Source organism: Giraffa tippelskirchi, chromosome 1 (genome assembly GCF_054371585.1).
Source record: "Giraffa tippelskirchi isolate mGirTip1 chromosome 1, T2T-mGirTip1v1.2.pri, whole genome shotgun sequence".
Lineage (NCBI taxonomy): Eukaryota > Metazoa > Chordata > Mammalia > Artiodactyla > Giraffidae > Giraffa > Giraffa tippelskirchi.
The window spans coordinates 5136219-5156814 of NC_137275.1; the positions used below are offsets into that span (position 1 = coordinate 5136219).

The 20596-nt window shown below is 44.5% G+C and overlaps 1 non-coding gene across 1 annotated transcript; it reads left to right on the plus strand.

The window, feature by feature from the left end:
• The first annotated feature begins 6318 nt into the window (after window positions 1–6318).
• LOC145521695 (U6 spliceosomal RNA) lies at window positions 6319–6425 on the plus strand. Its single transcript, XR_014065590.1, has one exon. It is a non-coding gene; the product is annotated as a U6 spliceosomal RNA (small nuclear RNA).
• Window positions 6426–20596: the final 14171 nt, after the last annotated feature.

The following is a 20596-nucleotide window of genomic DNA, read 5'->3' on the forward strand; positions in this document are numbered from 1 at the left end:
AAACATGGCACTAAATGGGCCTTCAAAAGGACATTTGTTCATGATATGGAAGCTAAGACAGGAAGACAGCCTTGCTTCCTTGGACCTCAGCTGGATATGCGCACACCAGGTGATTCAAAATTTTCCACATTACAAAAATCCATGAATGACTGGGAAAGTGCCACCAGTGTCGATTTTGAAGTTACAGAAACATTTTAGAAAGTAAGTGAATTCTCAAATACATTTAGGTCAATTATCTTTCAGAATTTCTGAAGTGAAAAAATAACTGACACTCCTTCCTAACCACTTACATCAAATACAGTCTCTCCATTTGGTGGAAGCCACTGGAATACGGTTTGTATCCAATTCTTAACACAATTCAAATTTTATGCAGCACTTATCACCTCCTGGCCCATTATCTATAAAATGATATATGTCTCTTGCACTAGAATCTAATCTCTATGAGGACAGGCATTTTATTTTGTTCAGTCTCATATTCTCATGGCTTCTAAGAGTGCTTGTCCCAGAATAGGCCCTCAGTAATTTCATTGACTATGATAAAGCCTTTGACTGTGTGGATCACAACTGTGGAAAATTCTTAAAGAGATGGGAATACCAGACCACCTTACCTGCCTCCTGAAAAACCTGTTTGAAGGGTAAGAAGCAACAGTTAGAACTGGACATGGAAGAATGGACTGATTTCAAATTGGGAAAGGAGTATGTCAAGGCTGTATACTTCACCCTGCTTATATAACTTATATGCAGAGTACATCATGTGAAATGCCAGGCTGGTTGAAGCACAAGCTGGAATCAAGATTGCCAGGAGAAATATCAATAACCTCAGATACACTGATGACACCACCCTTATAGCAGAAAGTGAAGAAGAACTAAAGAATCTCTTGATGAAGGTGAAAGAGGAGAGTGAAAAAGCTGGCTTAAAACTCAACATTCAAAAACAAAAATCATGGCATCTGGTCCTATCACTTCATGGCAAATAGATGGAGAAACAATAGAAACAGTGACAGACTTCATTTTCTTGGGCTCCAAATATCACTTCAGATGGTGACTGCAGTTGTGAAATTAAAAGACACTTTCTTCTAGGAAGAAAAGCTATGACACATCTAGACAGCATATTAAAAAGCAGAGACATTACTTTGCCGACAAAGACCCATCTAGTCAAAGCTATGGTTTTTCCAGCAGTTATGTATGGATGTGAGAGTTGGACCATAAAGAAGGCTGAATGCCAAAGAATTGATGATTTTAACTGTGGTGTTAGAGAAGACGTGTGGTGTTAGAGAAGACTCTTGAGTCCCTTGGACTGCAAGAAGATCAAAACAGTCCATCCTAAAGAAAATCAGTCCTGAATAATTATTAGAAAGACTGATGCTGAAGCTGAAGTTTCAATACTTTGGCCACCTGATGTGAAGAGCTGACTCATTGGAAAAGACCCTGATGCTGGGAAAGATCAAAGGCAGGAGGAGAAGGGGATGACAGTGGATGAGATGGTTGGATGACATCACTGACTCAATGCAACTGAGTTTGAGTAAATTCAGGGAGTTGGTGATGGACAGGGAAGCCTGGAGTGCTGCAGTCCATGGGGTCCCAAAGAGTCGGCCATGACTAAGCAAGTGAACAACAACAATTTTTTTGCTGAACGAATGATAAATGAATGATTATTATATACTTGGCATTGAATGCAATGGAGCCCCATTGCCTTATTGAAACTGCTCAAACATGTATGATGTCTCAAAGGCAATTCAATGGTGCTGCCAGAATTCTTGGCTTATCATTATGTGTATAAAACATTTCCACCCACCACCGTGAAGAAAATCCAGCACAGGCTGTGTTTCTAAGACTCTGGTGAAAATACGTAAAGGTTAAGCTCAGTGCTAAAACCACTGACATTTGAACAGCCTCAATGAGAAAGCAAAGTTGTTGTGAGAAACATTCATGTGAAGTTTTATGATGGAAGTGTGAGCGCCCACGGTAATGACTCTTAGAGAACCGTGTAGACTTGCCCGGGATTCGGATGAGGGGCGGTGGTGGAAACGCTGTTCATTACAGTAACAACACACAGATGCTGGGTCCTTTTAACTGAAAGTCGGTGGAGCATAGCGAAGAGAGGGTCAAGTTTAATTACCAATGCACCATAAACAATGTTCTTTGCTGGGTAAACTCTCTTCGCACTGAGGCACAGTTATAGCTTCTTGTCTTTACTTGGCTTCAAGAACATGCTCACACCGTACCATTCCGTAAGGAGGCTTCTCAGACTCCCAGGTTGGAATCTTTCATCCCCACGCCCGGCTGGTGTTGAAGCACGCCGGCCACAGCGCGACTGTAGCTCACTCCATCTGCTTGGGCAGGGGCCCCATCCCCTACTGCGTTTTAAGTTTCCACCTACTTCCCAACAACACCTTCTTCCTCGATGTCCCCAAGTTCAGTCTTGCCCCTTTCTCATCCGTTTTCAAAGATCAGAGTGGTCTTCCCTGGAAAGCGGGTCCGACCATGTCATTTCTGCATTTGTAACCCATCTGGTGCTCCCTACTGTCCTTTGGGTAAAATCCCAGCTCCACCTGTCTTGGCTCCCCACTCCTAGGTCCACAGAGCAAGCAGCATCGGACATGAGATGACAGTGTGGAACTTGGTTGATGGGGTTCGTCACAGTATTTGTTCTCCTTTTATATATGTTCAAAATCTTCAAAAAGAAAAAGAAAGCTTCCCCGAGGTAGCTGGGTTCTTAGCTGAAACTTGAGTTTGAGTCTCCTGGGTCAAACCGGTTGGAGGAGGCCCTGTGGCCTGAGGGAACAGCATTTACAAAGCCCTAAAGGTTACACTGAAACTTTGTATGTGTTCATACACTTGACGGAGCCCTGCTCTGAAAGGCATTTAAGGCTCCCTTGTTAGACCCAGCTGTCAAGGTGTGCGCCATTCATGCCTTCTCAAATCCATCAACTTGATTATCTTCATTTATCTGATTCAGAGGGTGCTGTGCTGTGCTTAGTCACTCAGTTGTGTCCAATCCTTTGAGACTGCATGGACTGCAGCCCGCCAGGCTCCTCTGTCCATGAGGAGTCTCCAGGCAAGAACACTAGAGTGAGTTGCTGTGCCCTCCTCCAGGGGATCTTCCCAACCCAGGGATTGAACCCACGTTGCAGGCAGATTCTTTTACCGACTGAGCCACCAGGGAAGCCCAAGAATACTGGAGTGGGTAGCCTATCCCTTCTCCAGAGGATCTTCCCAACCCAGCTATTGAACCGGGGTTTCCTGGATCACAGGTGGATTCTTTACCAGTTGAGCCACCAGGGAAGCCTAATTCAGAGGGTATCAACATTATATTTTGATACATGTTACAAAGACAGAAGGTTCTCTTGAGAGAGCCTGTTGGGGGCTGCAGAAGGCCGGGGTGGCTGGAGTGTGACATGGGAATTCTGGGAGCTGCGTGGGAGAAGGAATGGGCTGGGAGGTCTACGGTGAGCGTTTGATGACTATTTGATGACTGAGTGAACAAGTGTAAAGATGGGGAAAGAAATGCACACGACATGGAGAGACTTGAAATCAGAGTTCAGTGAGGTAGAAGATGCTCAAACTGTTAGAGATGACCATTAGCGTGTATCTGGCAGGAGTGATGAGCAGAGTATGCTCAGAAAGGCTCACATTTGTTGGGTACCCTGTGATGCGCTGGGTGCAATCCTGGGGCCTTGACTTGACTCTGTTCTTTCAATTCAAAGCTGAAGAAGAAGTGTTCAGTGGGTGCCAGCATCGTAAATAATGCTTTGTGGAGCACCTAGAAACTCAGATGGTCTTAAAGCATTGACTTCCATGAGTGAATAAATAGGGAGAGCATGTAGAAACATCTGGTCTTCACTCTCTGATTTAACACTGACTTGACTTATCTCAAACTGGGTTCCCTCAACCTGTGTTATACCATTTATCATATAGGATTTGTTTTCTAAAGGAAGCATCAGAGATGGGAGATGAAAAAAAAATGTTACCTGTGATACGTTGAGTTTAGAAAACAATAGCAAGAAAGAAAGGAAGCAAGAAAGGGGAGAGGGAGAAAGAAGGAAAGAAGGAAGAAAGAAAGAGGGAGAGGAGGAGGGGGAAAAAAAGATAATTTGTCTGTTTTCCAATAAGAACTTTTAGCTTATGAGACCCCATAACAGGTTAACGCAAGACATTGATTTTCTGAAAACAAGCTGGGATTTGGCATTGCAAAGACTCAGGTCTGAATCCTGGTTCCATGAGATTTTAATGAAAAAATTAGAGGGTGACTGTGAAGATGAAATGAGATTATAGGCACGTAGTAAGTATTCACCTGATGCGAAGTACTGACTCATTGGAGAAGACCCTGATGCTGGGAAAGGTTGAGGGCAGGAGGAGAAGAGAGGATGAGGTGGATGAGGACGAGGTGGTTTGATGACATCACCGACTTGATGGACATGATTTTGAGTAAGTTCTGGGAGTTAGTGATGGACAGGGAAGCCTGGTGTGCTGCGGTCCATGGGGTCACAAAGAGTTGGACATGACTGAGCGACTAAATTGAACTGAACTGAGTAAGTATTCAGCAAATGTTTTCCTTCTCCATATTCTATTCTTTCATTGACATGATTCCCCCTAATGTCCCTCACCAGAATATATAAATCACTAAGGAAAATCCAGCTGAATTCCCACCAAATAGTCATTGAATCAAATAAACATCCCAGAGTTTATAGGAAGAATAGATCTTGGTCCTAAATGCTAGAAGGTGGTTTTTAGCAATGCATGTGTTTTTAACAAAATACCGGAAACCCATTGGCTGTTACTTGAAGCTTATCATAATTATCTATGTTTGTAATGCTTATCTAAGCACTGTGTTTCACTTGGCATGTCTTAAAACTTATAAAATAAACTTCCTCATATCTGTGTGAAAGTCAGCACTGGTTGTGATTGTGCTTTAGATACAGAACGTGATAATATGGATGTTCTGTGTCTGAGTATGGACCCCTGCCTCCCAGGGCTGCCCTCTGGCCGCTGGTTGACTTTGGCCAACAGAGGGGCTGGGTAGGGTGGAAGTCTACAGGAAATAGTGTGGGAGGCATGGCCTCCCATCTCCTCCCTGTTGCAGTGCCCAAGTTCCAGCTACGGCTTGGTCCCTTTAAAGCATATCCTGGTGGGTGGCCATCCTCACAGCCCTGGTCTCACTGTTTTCTTCCCTGGGAGTGGTCCTGGCCTTGTCTGTTTCCTAGTGCTTGCAATCCACTGGCGTCATTGGTCCCTTGACCCTGCTCTGTGAATGGACCATTCTGTGTGCTCTTGCCAGGACCCTGATGGATGCACCACCTCCCCTGAAGCTAAGGCCCCACATGTTGCATCTCTAACTCTCTCAAGATGCTCTCTCCTCGCTCACCAGAATGTACTTTGCTGCAGGCTTTGGAAGCTACTGTGGCTACAGGAGATCCCACACTGTTCCTTGATTTCATCTTTCTTGCTGTGTCTGACCACTTCCCAGGTCCCTGGTGATTTGTCTGGCCCCTCTTGTCTCAACTCAGGCTGTCCCCTGCTCCAGAGCATCCTCCCTGACACCCCACGGGGGCCCATGTGTCCTCACTGTCACTCCCACAACGTCTGGCCCTCCTGACTCCCTCAGTAATTGTGGTGACCTCTGGGCAGGAACAAGAACTCTTATGTCTCTGCATCCTTGTTGCCGACTATAGGGACAGGTCTACACCAGAGGCTTAATAAATGTCTTCTGAACCACAAATAATGGTGCTGGCAAGCTTTGCACTCAGTGGGTCCCTTCTAGGCACATCAGGAAAGACAGAAAGAGAAGCCAATAGAAGTCTTTGAAGAATCCACAAACACTATTTTCTGCCTGAAATCTTTGAGCAGAGTCACATTTTCCAGGCACAGAGAGTAAAGAGTTAGAGAGCAGTCCTTGTCCCAATCTGAAAAGATGCAGCTGTCAGCTTCTCCTAGCTGCCAATTGCAAACCTCAGCTTTGGTCTTAAAAGAAGCTGTAGTTAGAAAAGAAAAATAAAATTGGTCCATTTCCTCTCTTCACCTATTCTCCTAACTGCTTTTCAGTGCAAATGATTTACCCACGCAATATTTTTTTTGCCAGGGAACCTAAAACCATCACTGATCCATTCAATTTAAAAATATTTCTAGTCTTCTTATGGGAGACACACTCTGGGCGATCCCAACACGGCAAAGTGGGAATCGAAAGAGTGGTGACAATTCTGCAAAAAACAAAATGAAAAAGCAACAACAAACTGCTTTAAAATAAATTCTACCCGGACACAGCATTAGAACTCTTTGTTCTTATCATTTTAGCCAAAAGAACGACAACAACAACAAAAGGTGCTCAGTTCAGCAGCACATGTACTAAAAGTGGAACAATACAGGCAAGATTAGTGTGGCCTGTGTGCAAGGATGACATGCAAACTTGGGAAGCGGTCCATATTTTTTGGTTACAGGGGAGAAGGATGGGGAGAAAGGGTAGATAAGGGGTTTGGGGTGGACGTGTACACACTGCTATATTTAAAATGATAACCAACAAGGACCTACCGTATAGCACAGGGAACCACTCAGTGCTATGCGGCAGCCTGGAGGGGAGGCGAGTTTGGGAGAGAATGGTATGGTTAAGTTACTTAGCTGTGCAACACATTGTTAACATTACAACATTGGTAACTATCACAACATTGTTAATCAGCTGTACTCCATTACGAAATGAAAGATTTTTTTTTTAAAGGCATTTACTGGTGCCCTTATATGACATACAGATTTTTCCCAGCCATACTTCATTTGAACTTAAATTTGATTTTCCTCTCTCTGTGCTATGACAATAGGAAAGGGGAGCTGGTTAGCCTGAGCCATACCTGGCCAGGTGCAGTCGAGGGTGAATTCATCAGAAGTGTGTGCTCTCTAAGCGCCCTCGCAGTAGAACAGGAAGTGTTAGTCTGAACCATTTCCTCAGGGATGCTGAGTCCATATGAGATTTTTCAAGTCTTTCTCCAAAGAGCTTTTATACAGACAACATAAAGTTTTATATTAAAAATACTTAGGCTCCCTTCTATTTCTCCAAGAAGAGGAAGAAGCCCATTCCCCAGGCAGACAAATACCCGCAAGACAACTTCTTCAATACTCAAGTTTAAAGAGTTCTATCCCAATGGATTAAAAATCAAGCCTCAAACCTCTCTAGCCTTTGCAGCTATTTCTTTCTTTGCCTCTAACCTGACCTTGCACCTGAGGCTTTCTCTGAGCTTGGAGCAACCTCCCCCCTCTCCGCCCCGGCATCCCTTAACGCTTTTCCCTGGAGCATTGGTTTGGTCATTAATCAGCAATCATCTTCTGACAATAGTGCCAACCACTATTTAGATCTGGGCTATCATTTCTCTTCCTTTTGGCCATTTCTTGTTTTTACATCTCTGAACATGCAGCTACTTCCACCTGAAACATTCTTCTCTCCTTCTTTCTCTGCAAACTTCAACTCAACCTCCAAAACCTACCCTAAATCTTACCTCTTCTATTGAGACTTCACCATCTTCCTCTCTACAGGATTAGGCTGCTTCTTACTCTAGATTCTGCAAGATTTGTTCTTCTCTTCATCCTTTGAACATATTTGTCACAGCAAAATTATAAACTCTATGCTTGCTCAGTCGCTCAGTCATGTCTGACTCTGTGATCCCATAGACTGTAGCCTGCCAGCTTCCTCTGTCCATGGAATTATCCCAGCAAGAATATTGGAGTGGGTTGCCATTTCCTCCTCCAATAAACCTTATGGGACGAGGGCAAAAGAAGTGTGGAAATGCATGAGGATTTGTAACCCCAGCAGTCATCAAATTGCTCAGACAAGTACCTGACATCATCTCTGCGTGCCGGGCACTGTGTCACTGTTACTCAAGTCTCTCTGGACAGAAACTCCTTCCAAGCAGACATTATATTTCATCATTTCGTTCCCAGAACCAATTATAGTAGCAGGCACCAAATAGATGTTCAATAAATGCTAAATAGATGCGTAAAGGAAGGAACAAATGAGGTTCTGTCTCAGAGAGAGTAGTGCTCTATTCCTTTACAGTTCTCGCATTTTGGTGAAACATAAGTGGGGATATTTATAGGCATCAAAGGAGAGGAATGAATGATAGACACTAAAAAGACTACATTTGTCGACTCTAGAAAGATGGTACAGATTTGCAAAGTAAAAATAGAGACACGGACATAGAGGACAAACCTACGGACACCAAGGGGTGGAAATCAGGGGGGTGGATTGAATCGGGAGATTGGAACTGACCTTTGCAAAACACTGTGTGTGAAATAGATAGGGACTCTACCCAAAGCCTTGTAGTGACCTAAATGGGAAGGAAATCCCCAAAAAGAGTGTATATATGTACATGTATAGCTGATTCATTTTGCCGTACAGCAGAAAATAACACAATATTGTAAAGCAACTATACTGCAATAAAAAGTTATAATAAGAGAGTAAATCCATTAATAGAAAAGGAGGATTAATCACACACAGAAAAAAAAAATAGCAGAGAGATGGGCTTACACACAGGATTCTGAAACCCACAGCCTGGATTAGAGCAGTACATCAGCTCCTTCTAATTGTGTAACTTGGTGTTGGAGAAGATTCTTGAGAGTCCCTTGGACAGTAAGGAGATCAAATTAGTCAATCCTAAAGGAAATCAACCCTGAATATTTATTGGAAAGACTGATGCTGAAGCTGAAGCTCCAATACTTTGGCCACATGCTGTGATGAGAAGACTCATTGGAAAAAACCCTGATGCTGGAAAAGACCCTGGGCCTCACAGGTGGCTCAATGGTAAAGAATCTGCCTGCCAGAGCAGGAGACACAGGAGGCATGGGTTCAATCCCTGGGTTGGAAAGATTCCCCTGGAAGAGGAAATGATAACCGACTCCAGTATTCTTGCCTGGTAAATGCTATGGACTAGGAGCCTGATGAGCTACAGTCCATGGAGCTGCAGAGAGTCGGACACGACTGAGTGAGCATGAACACGTGCAAGTGTGTGTATGTATGTGCGTGTGCATGTGCCAGTGCAGGAGCAGAAGGGTGTGGCAGAGGACGGGACGGTTGGATGGCATCACTGATTCAATGAACATGAGTTTGCACAAACTCAGAGAGATGGTGAAGGACAGGGAAGCCTGTAGTCCATGGAGTCGCAAAGAGTCGGACATGACTTAGCCGCTGAACAGCAACTATATAAGCAATTGATTTTGAGAACTCTTTTTTAATTCATTTAAAAATCATAGTAAATCATGAAAACATTTTTAGGAAAGACAGCTATATTTTGGAAAAGAAAATGATCATGAGGAGACTGTGTTGTTTTACGTTCTGAACTGCTCTTTAATGCCTGGTTTAACAGAAGCCAACTGGATTGTTCTATTTACTTCTGTGATCCGTTGTGGCTTTACGTGTCACATTGTCTCTGGAAAACTCCACTTCACAGTCCCAAGAGAAAGAGGGTGAAAAGGCAAACACCATGTTAGTTTCATGATAAAAAGAGTTTGGACCTTGCAGATCCACTGAAGTGTCTTGGGAGACCCAGAAGTCACTCATCATGCATTGGGAATCCGTGATCTAGACTAAGACCCATCTCATGATATTGTAGCTATTAGGTTTTGTATCTTCATCCCTTGTATGGCTGTAAGCTCCAACAGGGCCAGAACTCTAACCCGCTTCTCTTTCTCTGGAGGCAAACACTCCATCAAGTCCTTGGTGGTGGTGGTGGTTTAGTCACTCAGTCGTGTCCGACTCTTGTGACCCCGTGGACTGTAGCCCACCAGGCTCCTCTGTCCATGGGATTCTCCAGGCAAGAACACTGGAGTGGGTTGCCATTTCCTTCTCTGGGGGATCTTCCCAACCCAGGAATAGAACCTGGGTCTCCTGCACTGCAGGCAGATTCTTTACCGAAGTTGTACAACAAATAAAAGAGCCTCTTAAATTTTTTCTTTAGAACTTAGAAATGTGATCTTTTATTTTGTCTACTTTGTTTCACTTTTTCTATTTCCTATTTAGTGCTCCCATTTATTTAGTTAATGATTTCCAATTTCTTCATCTCTCCTTTCTTTGATGTTCTTTTTTAAGCCTTTATCAAGTGTAGTAGAAAAGCTTTTGTATACATACATATATATATGCATATTATATATATTTTAGAAAACTTGTGAATTTTTGCTAACTAAAAAGTGTATGACATTTTGATTCCACTTGTTTGACATAGAATGAATAGAATGCTAGATTTCTAATTAAAAAAAGAGACATGCACCAAACCACAAAGGTTTACCGTACAGCACAGGGGACTATAGTTAATATCTTATAATAACCTATAATGGAGAATAACCTCAAAAATAATAGATGTGTGTATGTATAGCTGAATCCCCTTGCTGTGTACCTAAAACACTGTAAGTCAACTATACTTCAATAAAATGTATATATATGTATATATATATATATATATATAAAGAAGCAAAATAAAAAAACTTAGAAATGCATATGGCATAAAGAACAAAGAATGAGCAAAGGAAACCATTTGTTGTTCTGTTTTTGTTCTTCTGCCTGTAAAGGTCTGTAGGTGATTACAGTTTTTTAAAATCTGAAGAGATAATTTGTCTTGAGAGATGAGCTGTCTGCAGGAAGAAAGTCAGTTGGTCCAGGGAGCAGTGGACAGAGGTGGAGAGACACAAGGAGATAAGCCAAGCGATTTGCATTCATACTGTTCCACTGGACTGCCCCCTCCCCTTATCTTCTGCCATTTCTGATTTTTATGTTCCTTGTCAGGACACAGGAGAACATACAGGATATATAGCATATGTTGCAAGGTCCAGGAGGGCTTCTTTCCAGGGCCAGGCACAGCCAGGATCAATTAAGTAACAAGGAAGGTAGAAAATATAGCTGCAGCTGGAACAAATCAGTTGCTCAAGCATTCGGGGTTGCAACCCATAAAAGGTCAGCAGGCAACTGGCGTGAGTAGCCACAAGTGAAGCTTTTGGCTCCACGGAACTGGAAGGAGCAAGCGATCGGGCATCCGCTCATCCTGCTTTCCAATCAGGCAAACTGTGGATGTCAAAGACGTTGCAAAGGATGGGTCAAGTTGTGCCCCAGTTACATTTCTCATCTGGCTTCTTCTCAGTTGATTTCTCCCCTGCCCCCCAGCAGGGGAGTTACTTCACCAAAGTGACAGGTTGATTTTATGTGTTGGAGGCGGGCCTCAACTACTAAATGTCAATGAGTGAGAGAAGCTAGACTCATGTATGAATTAGAATTCTTGGGAGGGGGAGTTGAACAGCAGTGATGCCTTAAAAAAAGAAAAACCTCACGTTTCATCTTACTGCACGTGTGTTATAACTAGAGATCAGATTTCAGGTTAACTTCCAGCCATGGACAACTTCTTGGCAAATCAATTAGCTATCTGTTCTTCCTTAGTTCAGTAACAAGAGGTCATTATTTCTTAGCCTCACTCAGTTCCTCATCCTGTTTTTCTCAGAATAACTTTTCCATATACATACATATATTTATAATGTTTGTTGTTTTCATTAAGGGCAAAAAGTCTTAACAGATGTGTGGTGATATTTTATTGAGTATCCTGAAAAATTGAGCTCACTCTCCCATTCTGATCAGAGTTCAGAACACAATTAGGGAAGGAGACCCTAATCCAAATGAAGGGTTTTAACTGAAAATAGAGATGTAAACATGATCTCAATGACCCCATTTGCTAGAAGTTCATCCTTTCATTGAATAAATTATTACTGAACAATGGCAGGGCACTAGACTTGGAGACCACAGAAATGAATAAGGAACCTATAGGTTAGATAAGGTCATTTTAACACTGCCTGCTTGGGAAATCGAAGAAGGCAATGGCACCCCACTCCAGTACTCTTGCCTGGAAAATCCCATGGACAGAGGAGCCTGATAGGCTTCTGTCTATGGGGTCACACAGGGTCAGATACGACTGAAGCAACTTAGCAGCAGCAGCAGCTTGGGAAATAAGATAATGCACAGTAGGACCACAGGAGAAAGTTGACCCTTTACCAGGTGTAACTTCATACAAGGTAGAGTCTTAGAGGCCTTTGGAGGCCAATGGCTTACAGTGTACTTCCACACATGTTCAGAATCTTAAATACCCTTGAGGTACCATTATATTATCTTGATTAGATTCAGAGATTATGCCTGGTATTGAAGTTCAGGAAGCTAGTAAGAAGTAAAGGGTGGGCTCGGATTCAGATCTTTTGGTTGTAGAACTTTTCCTCCACTATTTTTGGGGTGGGAATTTAATGAGATCATATAAGTGAAAGCACTTTGGAAAGTTATACATAAAGATCAGATATTGTCATCGCTAAAGTGTTCTTTGTAAAATCATGGTGGTGAGGACTGAAACAGTATAACCCCTCACCTTTTTCACACTTTCAAAGCATTTCATGCATAAGTGCATTCCTTCCAATTCAGTACTTAGAAAAAGAGGACATAATAAATTATCCCAGTTCATTTATGTTTGAGAAAGAGCATAGCATCCATAGCATCCAAAGAGGAGGCCTTTGGGGGGAAAAAAAAAAAAAAGCTCACAAGGAACCAAGTAGGTGAGGAGAGTTTTGAAATAGATTCTGGAGAGCAGTTGTTTCCCTTCAGGACACGGGGAACTGGAGGTGCCTGGGGTCCTTTGGAAGGAAACACTCAACACATGGTGACTGAGAGGGTGGGGCTGGGGGACAGAGGTCCCGCTGGCAGGCAGAGGAGGAGGTGTCCTTCCCAAAAGAGAGCACTTTTCTGAATTTGAGGCAGCACCGAGTATGTGGGAATGTGGATTCTCATGAAGCAGGAATTCAGAATGTGTTCTGAAAATGTGGCTGGATTTGCTAGGCTCTGGGGTCTCTTCCCTGAATTGATTTTTTTGTTTTTTTTGCTGGAGAGAAGGACACACTGGAGGTCACTGGTAGGCCTCTCCCTTTGAAGTTTAAATGTTCACCAAAATAACCAAAAGTCCAAAATAACCAAAGCTACAGTACCTCTGGATTTGATATCTAGGACAGGAATATAAGAAAGAGAGAGAGACAGAAATCAAAGTTGATCATGGACAGAGCAGCTGTTGACTGAGCAGGACCTTATGGATTCTTCCCAGGACAGATCCAACCCCCGTATCCTCTGCTTTGGCTCCTCTCTGAATCTAAATAATAGTATCTGCTGCATATTTGCTGAGTTGTTCAGATGCTGAAAAAGACCCCACCACCCAATGGAAGAAGTTGGACTGGAGATCAGATCAGTCAATCCTAAAGGAAATCAACCCTGAATATTCATTGGAAGGACTGATGCTGAAGCTCCAATAGTTTGACCACCTGTTGTGAAGAGCTGACTCATTTGAAAAGAACTTGATGCTGGGAAAGATTGAAGGCGGGAGGAGAAGGGGATGACAGAGGCCCCAGAGATGGTTGGATGGCATCACTGACTCAATGGATGTGAATTTGAGCAAGCTCTGGGAGATAGTGAAGGACAAGGAGGACTGGCATGCTGCGGTCCATGGGGTCACAAAGAGTCAGACACGACTGAGTGACTGAACAACCACAACTACTGCTACTTGATGATCATGAGATGTAGCCCCCAAAGCTTCTGGTGCCTAAGGATTGATCACCATCAACCAATCAGAGAATTGTGCACAAGTTGATTACACATCCTGGGATGCCCCTCCCTCACCTTGCCTTTAAAAATGCTTTGCTGAAATCTTCAGGGAGTTCGGGGTTTTAGAGCGCAAGCCACCTGTCCTCCCTGTACGAGTGCCTTTACAATAAATGTTGCATTTTGCTTCACGACCATCTGGTGTCAGTAGATTGAGCAAGTGGACCCTTGATAACATGTCCACACAAGGAAGCGTGATTCAGCTCTCCATACCAAAAAGCTTTGATGATAAAAGAATTTAGGAACATTTCAACCTGGAATAAGGAGGTCTTTCCCATCATAGTTACTGTGAGGCATAAATATGACCCTCCCTGGTGAAGACTTACAAAGTTTGCAAAAGCTTCTTTGTGGACTGATATGTATGCAGCTTAGATAAGGGGCTGAGTTTTACACTTAGTTACCTGAAGTGGAAGAAAAGAATGAGGACAAGTATTTTGTTGTGTGTATGTAAAATTGAGAGCAGAACCACCAGTAAGAAAGACTCTGTTTTACTCCTCCTCAACATACATACACACCTTTTAGAGTAGGTTGAAGAAATGAAAAGAGTCCCAATTAGTTCAGGAATGAAGAGGTGGCTGGAAAGAGAATGTGAGTCAGTGTTGAGTCATTTTCCTTATAAAATCAAGCTCAGGCACACCTGGAATGAAGGGTAAGGAAGAAAATCAAAGTTGGCTAAAGACAAAAACTCTCCGTTTGGACAAGAGTCAGTTGTCACATGGCCTGGGTGTGACCTTGGATTATCAGTTGTCTGAAAGGAGCACTTGCTGACCTAGGAGCTCCAGGGCAGCGGTCCGTGGTCACACCACGTCCCCTGGGAGCACCTTAAAACTAATTTCCACCTCAGACCTGCAGAAATCCACTCTCCCCAAGGGGATCAAGGAAGCTATTTATTTTGACAAGATCTCCAAGAAACTTCCCTTTAACCAGAAATCTATGATCACCCAGCATCCCCCAGAAGCAAGGAACTGCGTTAACTCTTCTTTGAAAAGCACCAAACCTTGAGCCTCCTAACGCAGTTGGTGTTTTTAAAAGAAAAAAAAAAAATTTTTAATTGGAGGATAATTGCTATACAATACTGTGTTGGTTTCTGCCATACAACAACGTGAATCAGCCATAGGTATACATAAGTCCCCTCCCTCTTGAATTTCTCTCCCCACTCCCAGCCCATCCCACCGCTCTAGGTGGTCACAGGGCCCTGGGTTTGAGCGCCCTGTGTCATACAGCAAATTGCCCCTGGTTGTCTGTTTCACAGATGGTAATGTTTACGTTTCAATGCTACTCTCTCAATTCATCCCACCTTCTCCTTCCTCCACTGTGTCTACCAAGCAATTGGTTCTTAAGAAACATTTGAATGGCGCAGTGATCAGTGAACTTGGGGTGGGCATAAGGCAGGGATCATTCTCAACGTGCGAAGCAGGGCTAGGGACCACTCAAGTTGACGGAGAGGAGTCGACCGCTCCATTCTAGAGCAGCAGAATGGAGGAGCAATTTCCCTGGGAGCGGGAGGGAAGGAGGCTGCACAGAAGACAAATGTCCTCTGCTTTATGTTTTGCAAGGGCCAAGGAAGATCTTCCTGGAGCTGAGAAGTCAGAGCAGCACAGAGAAGAGACTGTGCGGGGCCAGATGCAGCTGCAATGGACCCCACTGTGCTTGTCTGGCTGCCTTGGATCCTGGTTCTGCTGCACGGGGCTTGAGACACTGGAGCAATTCCATCACCCTGTCTCCCCCCACCCCCACTTCAGGGCCTCATTTTCTCTTCTGGATGACGTTGCGCACAGGATTGACCACAGCTCCTGGTGACCCTCCTGGTTGACTACACCAACACGGATGTGTAACCATGAGTCCTGAGGACTTCCAGCGGCTCAGTGAAACAACCCTTGGATACTGACCATGTGGGAGGAGGAAGGGGCAGCTGTGTGAGGTTGAAGGAAAGGCAGTTGTACCCCACGAATGTGAATTTTCAATTGACTGCCTGAGGGGTGTCTTCAAGGTGGTTGGTTGACCCATGGCGGGATGGATGGGAAAAGACATAGACATGAAGATGGTGGGGCTCTCCCTCTAAAGTCCTACAGACATGGTCCTGTGAGACCAGGTCTGTGAGATCTGGTTCATCATTTCTTGATGTTAAATAAAGTCCCTTTACTCCAATCATGTTTAGGAAGACAGCAGAGCATTGTAGCTAAGAGCAGGTAGGGTCAGCTCCTGAATTCCACTGTACCGAATGCCCTCTGCTATAAAGTGGGTGAGATGCCAGTACCCACATGATAGAAGGTGAAGGGTACCATTTAAAAATCAAAGGTGGGACTTCCAGGGGTTACGACTTCACCTTCCAATGTAGGGGGTGTGGGTTCCATCCCTGGTTGGGGAGCCACCTCAAGGTCAAAACACCAAACCAGAAAAAAAAATATTGTAACAAATTCAATAAATACTTTTAAAAAATGGTCCACATTAAAAAAATCATCAAAAAATAGGTTAGACATCAAAGGTGATTAGAATAGTGCCTGACTCAGAATATGCACTTATAAACACTGGCTAACACTGTTACACATGCTATTTTGTACAAAATGATAGACAAAAAGTAGAATTAGACATTTGGGTCACATGAGAAGTTCATATGATGGTGCTGTAAAATCCTTCTTAATTACTTTCTTTGCAAACCCTTCCTCCTCCTATCCTGCGAGGTGCAAAGCAGCACCCCTGGGTGCCCCATCCAAGACAGAGGATGGTCAGGGGATCATTCTCAGCTACTGACTGCTCAGGCCCAGCCTTCCTGTGGGAGAGTTTTCCAACAGAAAAGATCTTGGCTTAGGCAGTTCAATGCCCTCATTTGCAGATGAGGATCATGTGTGTGTGCTCAGTTGTGTCTGACTCTTTGTGACCCAACGGACTGTAGCCATCCAGGCTCTTCTGTCCTGATTTCCCAGGCAAGAATACAAGAGTGGGTAGCCATTTCCTTTTCCAGGGGATCTTCCCAGCCTAGGAACTGAACTCGAGTCTCTTGCATCTCCTGCACTGACAGATTGATTCTTTATCACAGCACTACCTGGGAAGCCCAAGGATCCTAGGGTACAGATCAGCCTGACACCAAACCGCAAGAGCTGAAATGACAAGTCCTGAGCCCATGAACCATTCATGGCATCCCAACCGATGGAACCAGCCACGAATGCTCCAGCTCACTGGCTTTCTAGACTTCAGGGCATATTCACTTTGATGCATTGTACAAATTAATTTTGTTTCTAAAATAGGAGTGGTAAATAAGAATGACTAGGGGCATTCATGCTTTTTATGTGCTCGGTATTTATGGAAGGATTTACAGTCTAGAGTGGCAGGATTGGGGGGCTGTGCATTGTGAGGCAGGGGAGAGTGCATTTGCCATGGCAACCGAAGCCAGCCTGCGCCTTGCTTCTTTTTATTTCTGTGTTCCTGGATCGCTCTATCCGGTGGCCTCTCAGAACTTGAAGGTATGTCCTACCGCTTGTGAATCTGGCTCTGTCCCCTTTTCTGCATCTTCCATCTTTGGTCTGTCAAGTCACTTCCCTTTTACCCCCACCCCTGATGGGTTTCCCAGGCGATACTAGTGTTAAAGAATCTTCCTGCTAATGCAGGAGATGCAAGAGACAGGAGTTCAGCCCCTGGGTTGGGACGATCACTTGGAGAAGGAAATGCCAACCCACTCCAGTATTCTTGCCTGGAGAATCCCATGGACAGAGGAGCCTGGGGGCTGCCGTCCATGTGGTTGCAGAGAGTCAGGCACGACCGAGCGCTCACACACACACACACACACACACACACACACACACACACACACACTTCATGGAAGGACCACCATCCCAAGACCTCTCTCCTTTGCTGATGTGCTGGTGAGCCACTGGGGCTCACTCAGGGTTGGTGTGTTTGAGTTCTGGGCTGCATAACAAAGTACTATAAGCAGACTGGCCTAGGCCAGTCCCTAAGAGGGATTTCCTGATGGCTCAAGTGGTAAAAAATCTGCCTCCAATGCATGAGACACAGGAGACAACGTGGGGAGAGGGTGGTCTGATCCCTGGGTCAGGAAGATCTCCTGGAGGAGGAGATGGCAACCCACTCCAGTATTCTTGCCTGAAGAATTCCATGGATAGAGCAGCCTGGTGGGCTACAGTCCAGGGGGTCTCAAAGAGCCGGACACAACTGAGCACGCACTCGCTCATTCACTCAAGCAAAAGAATCTTATCCCTTCATGGTTCTGGAGGCCAGACGTTGAAATGAAGGTGTTGGTAGGGCTGTGCTCCCTCTGAGGGCTCCAGCTGAGGATTCTTCCTCACCTGTTCCAGTTTCTGCTGGTTGCTGGCTGACCTTGCTTCATCTGTAGACCCTTCCTCCAATCTCTGGCTTCATCATCACACGATCTTTCCTGCTCATCTCTGTATGCCTTTTCTCCTTCTTATAAACACACCTGCTATGTTGGATTTAGGGCTCACCCAAGTCCATCTTCACTGAACTGATCACACCTACAAAGGCTGTACTTACAATTAAGGTCACATTTTCGGGTCTCAAGTGAATTTTTGGGGGACACGACTCAACCCAGTACTGCCTTGGTTTCAACAGCGCTGTGGAGTGGGTTCTCCAACATCTAGCCCCCCATGTCCTGTAGCTCTCAGAGTTGCTATTTCCCGGGTTTAGAAGAGACTGCGATCAAAAACTTCCCAGGCTCAGTGCTTATCCATCACCTCCTGGTCCAGCTCTTTGTTCTTAATGACCGAAATCTATTAAGCTCATAAAGGATATTTAGAACCAAGTAACTGCAACCACGCGCTAGTAAAGTAATGCTCAAAATTCTCCAAGCCAGGCTTCAGCAACTGTGAACCGTGAACTTCCAGATGTTCAAGCTGGTTTTAGAAAAGGCAGAGGAACCAGAAATCAAATTGCCAATATCCGATGGATCATCAAAAAAGCAAGAGAGTTCCAGAAAAACATCTGCTTCTGCTTTATTGACTACGCCAAAGCCTTTGACTGTGTGGATCACAATCAACTGTGGACAATTCTGAAAGAAATGGGAATACCAGACCATCTGACCTGTCTCTTGAGAAACTTGTACGCAGGTCAGGAAGCAACAGTTAGAACTGGACATGGAACAACAGACTGGTTCCAAATAGGAAAAGGAGTACGTCAAGGCTGTATATTGTCACCCTGCTTATTTAACTTATATGCAGAGTACATCATGAGAAACACTGGGCTGGAAGAAACACAAGCTGGAATCAAGATTGCCGGGAGAAATATTAATAACCTCAGATATGAGGATGACACCACCCTTATGGAAGAAAATGAAGAGGAACTAAAGAGCCTCTTGATGAAAGTTAAAGATGAGAGTGAAAAAGTTGGCTTAAAGCTCAATGTTCAGAAAACTAAGATCATGGCATCTGGTCCCATCACTTCATGGGAAATAGATGGAGAAACAGTGGAAACAGTGTCAGACTTTATTTTGGGGGGCTCCAAAATCACTGCTGATGGTGATTGCAGCCATGAAATTAAAAGATGCTTACTCCTTGGAAGGAAGGTTATGGCCAACCTAGATAGTATATTTAAAAGAACAGATTTTCCTCCTCTGCCACCCTCCGCATGTTGTGACCCTCACCTCAAACAAGAAGCATCTCCCCAAACATGTCTCCCACCCTCACCACTTAAGGCCTTTGCTCTGCTTTAAATGCCCCTTTCCCACTTCTGGCGCATCTGATACCATGGAATCTATGGATCCTGCCCCTCGTCTCTTCCTTCCGCCCACATATCATTGTTGTTGTTGTTTAGTCGCGAACTAGTGTCTGACTCTTTTGTGACCTCATGGACTATAGCCCGCCAGGCTCCTCTGTTGATGGGATTTCCCAGGAAGAATTTTGGAGTGGGTTGCTATTTGCTTCTCCAGGGGATCTTCCTGACACAGGGATGGAACCCACCTCTCCTGCATTGCTGGTGGATTCTTTACTACTGAAGTCACCACTCACACAGTGATGACTGCACTCAGCACGTAATATCCACATGATCCCTTCTGGAAGCTGCTCCTTAATTAGTTGGGACTCTCCATGAACTAGACTTCCCTGGTGGCTCAGACAGTAAAGAGTCTGCCTGCAGTGCAGGACATCCAGGTTCGACCCCTAGGTCGGGAAGATCCCCTGAGAAGGAAATGGCTACCTACTCCAGTAGTCTTGCCTGGAGAATCTCATGGACAGAGGAGTCTGGTGGACTACAGTCCATGGGGTCACAAAGAGTCAGACATGACTGAGAGACTCCACTTCACTTCTCCATGCACTGCCTTGTGGACCTCTCCCTGGAGACATCCCACCGCCCATGACTGATCCTGAGACCGTCTTCATCCCTCATCTTCCTTCTGCTTCAGGCACCTCGTGAAAGAAGGTAGCCTGTAGGGTAAAGGAGTGCCTGAGCTCCTCTTCCTCCTCCGCCACCCCTGGCAAGAAAAAATCGTGAGTGTGGTGGATGAGTCAGATTCTTGAGTGCTAAGCAGATCATATTAGTGGGTGATACAATGTTGTAAAAGAATATAAAGAAATCTGAAAAAGTAATGATGCCTCTCTCTTTCTTTCCCTTCTCGGTCTCTCTCTCCAATATTTGAATTAAAATGGTACCTGGAGCCACTGTTCTTTAGCAAACTGTGCCATCTGCATCTCACTGTTTCATTGTCGCCTTAAAAAATTAATCAGTAACTAGAGGAAGGCCTCAGGGACAGGAACCCAGGAAATTCTTTTTACCCAGGCCAAGGACTCCTCCTGATTCTGCATCATATAGGTCAGACCACCCAGGACATAGGGTCCACATGAAATTTACACATTGTGGCAGAGACTGCTGGAGGTCCCCCAGCATCTGTTCTCTTCCTGAGTAAGGCAGCATCCAACCTGAGCTGAACTGCCCTGACTAAAGAGTTTATTTCTGACATTCCATGCCTCTGGGAAGGGTCGTGTTGCATGAGTT